Here is a 2,500-nt window from a genome sequence, read left to right as displayed (position 1 = left end):
ACTTGAGACCCTTGGTCACCAAACATCCCGGCAACTTGCAGGAACCTCTTGAATCAATTTTCCAGAAATACGCTGGAAAGGAAAGGACTGGAAATACAGAAACTCAGAAGAAGTAAAAGCACAACAAGCTCGAGGAAACCTCAGATGTTTTTAAGGAGAAAATTGTGTAATATCATTGTAACTTTTAACGAGGAAATTAAGTTATAAAATAAGTATTTTACTTGTAGCTTTGCATGTATTTGTGCTACTATACGCTTGTCAGATTGCTTCTCCAGATGCTTCTGTTCTTGTATTTAACAAAATTATAATAATCATAAGCATTGTGCTTGCTTTCATAACTGCATGACCTGCTTTGTCATTATATAGTCTACCCCACACGTATCTACATGAGCACCACACACACACACACACACACACACACACACACACATATATGTATATATATATATATATATGTATGTATGTATATATGTATATGTATATATATATATTATTTGGATGATGGAGAACATAAACACAGGGGAAGGCTCGGAACCCTAAACACTCTAACGTTTCGTTCGCGTAGAACTTCTTCAGAGAGTGTATGTAGAACTGCAATTGAAGTTTATGTACTAAATCTAATTATCTTTTCGGACACTTGGGAAAGGTCGTTTTTCTGGCGTGTTTTAGAATTAAAATACTAGTTTCTTTAGCTAAATTGATAAACCCTCCTCGATGATTCGATGAATTATTAGTAGAAATATATGCTGATTCAACAATTCTTCTAGTGAATTTATCAAAATCTTTATGTAGCACTTCAGCTTCTCTCCAGTTTGGTAAATGATCGATTTTTTCCGCATGAACTACTAAAGTATTAGATGTCCTGTGTGCTTTTATGTCGTTTTTGTGTTCATAAATTCTTTTTTCTAATCCTCATGGCGATTCGCCAAAATAAGCCATTGAGCAACTATTGCACGGGATTTTGTATACGACACTGTTTTCGGAATTGGTTCTCTTTTCAGAAGTCTTTATTAAATCACCTATCCTCTTGTTAGTTATTTTAGCTATGTTTATACCCGATTTTGTTAGATATTTGTCTATTATTGGTGACGTTTCTGAGCCAGGTACTGATATAAAATTTGTATTATTTTTATCATTTCTCTCTTTCCGCGATTGTAAATATTTATTGCTTTTCTTTTTGTTCTTTTCAACATTCCCTCTGGATATCCAAGTTTGTCAAAGGTTTTCATAATGTAATCAAATTCGCCTTCTAGGTATTCATTACTACAAAATCGGGTATAAACATAGCTAAAATAACTAACAAGAGGATAGGTGATTTAATAAAGACTTCTGAAAAGAGAACCAATTCCGAAAACAGCGTCGTATACAAAATCCCGTGCAATAGTTGCTCAATGGCTTATTTTGGCGAATCGTCAAGAGGATTAGAAAAAAGAATTTATGAACATAAAAACGACATAAAAGCACATAGGACATCTAATACTTTAGTAGTTCATGCGGAAAAATTCGATCATTTACCAAACTGGAGAGAAGCTGAAGTGCTACATAAAGGTTTTGATAAATTCACTAGAAGAATTGTTGAATCAGCATATATTTCTACTAATAATTCATCGAATCATCGAGGAGGGTTTATCAATTTAGCTAAAGAAACTAGTATTTTAATTCTAAAACACGCCAGAAAAACGACCTTTCCCAAGTGTCCGAATAGATAATTAGATTTAGTACATAAACTTCAATTGCAGTTCTACATACACTCTCTGAAGAAGTTCTACGCGAACGAAACGTTAGAGTGTTTAGGGTTCCGAGCTTTCCCCTGTGTTTATGTTCTCCATCATCCAAATAATTTGTCTAAAATACTTATCCATATATATAAATATATATATATATATATAATATATATATATATATACATACACAAAGCGTACAAAATACTAAAGTAGATTAAGTCTTCTGTAAACCTGTAGTCCATGTATGTTTCTATAGATTTAAACATGTACATATTACCCATAAGATGCGGCTTTTCTATGATTTTCAAATGATTCATGCATGTCCGCCAAAGTAACCTCATTTTTCTTTCTTTTTTTCTGATTCTTATATGATAGAAAATTTACTTTACCTTCTTATATGACTCACTGTTTTTGACACTTCATGACTAAGAACAGTTTGCATAGTCGCTGGGGCTCGTCTGAACGCATGCACTAAGATCACGGTTGCCAATTCCCTTTATGCAGTAGTACCAACTGTACCAAATTGCTGAGCCGATAAGATACTTGTAAATGACATCAAGTTTTACTGTGGAAGTCACCGTTTAGATGGGTTCCACAGACACACATCTATTCGTTTATGCCCTAACTAATGTGTGGGCATTTGTTCGAGAGATTTAGTAGTCCTACATCTTTAGTAATCGTTCAAACAAAACCCAACGACTGAGAAATGAGAAAGAGATAGGAGAAGACACTCTTGAGGCTGACTTCCTTTCTCGCAGGAGAAAATCTCTTCTACA

At 34.0% G+C, this 2,500-nt stretch overlaps 1 protein-coding gene across 3 annotated transcripts in view; it reads left to right on the top strand.

Annotated features, from left to right (window-relative positions):
- LOC143031913 (purine nucleoside phosphorylase-like) overlaps positions 1-2,500 on the top strand; it is a 98,710-nt gene that overhangs the window by 88,034 nt on the left and 8,176 nt on the right. The gene's annotated exons all lie outside the window — the stretch shown is intronic.

The sequence above is a fragment of the Oratosquilla oratoria genome, chromosome 1 (genome assembly GCF_046742065.1).
Source record: "Oratosquilla oratoria isolate Oo_2021 chromosome 1, ASM4674206v1, whole genome shotgun sequence".
NCBI classification, from domain to species: Eukaryota; Metazoa; Arthropoda; class Malacostraca; order Stomatopoda; family Squillidae; genus Oratosquilla; species Oratosquilla oratoria.
This window is presented reverse-complemented; position numbering and strand designations above follow the sequence as displayed.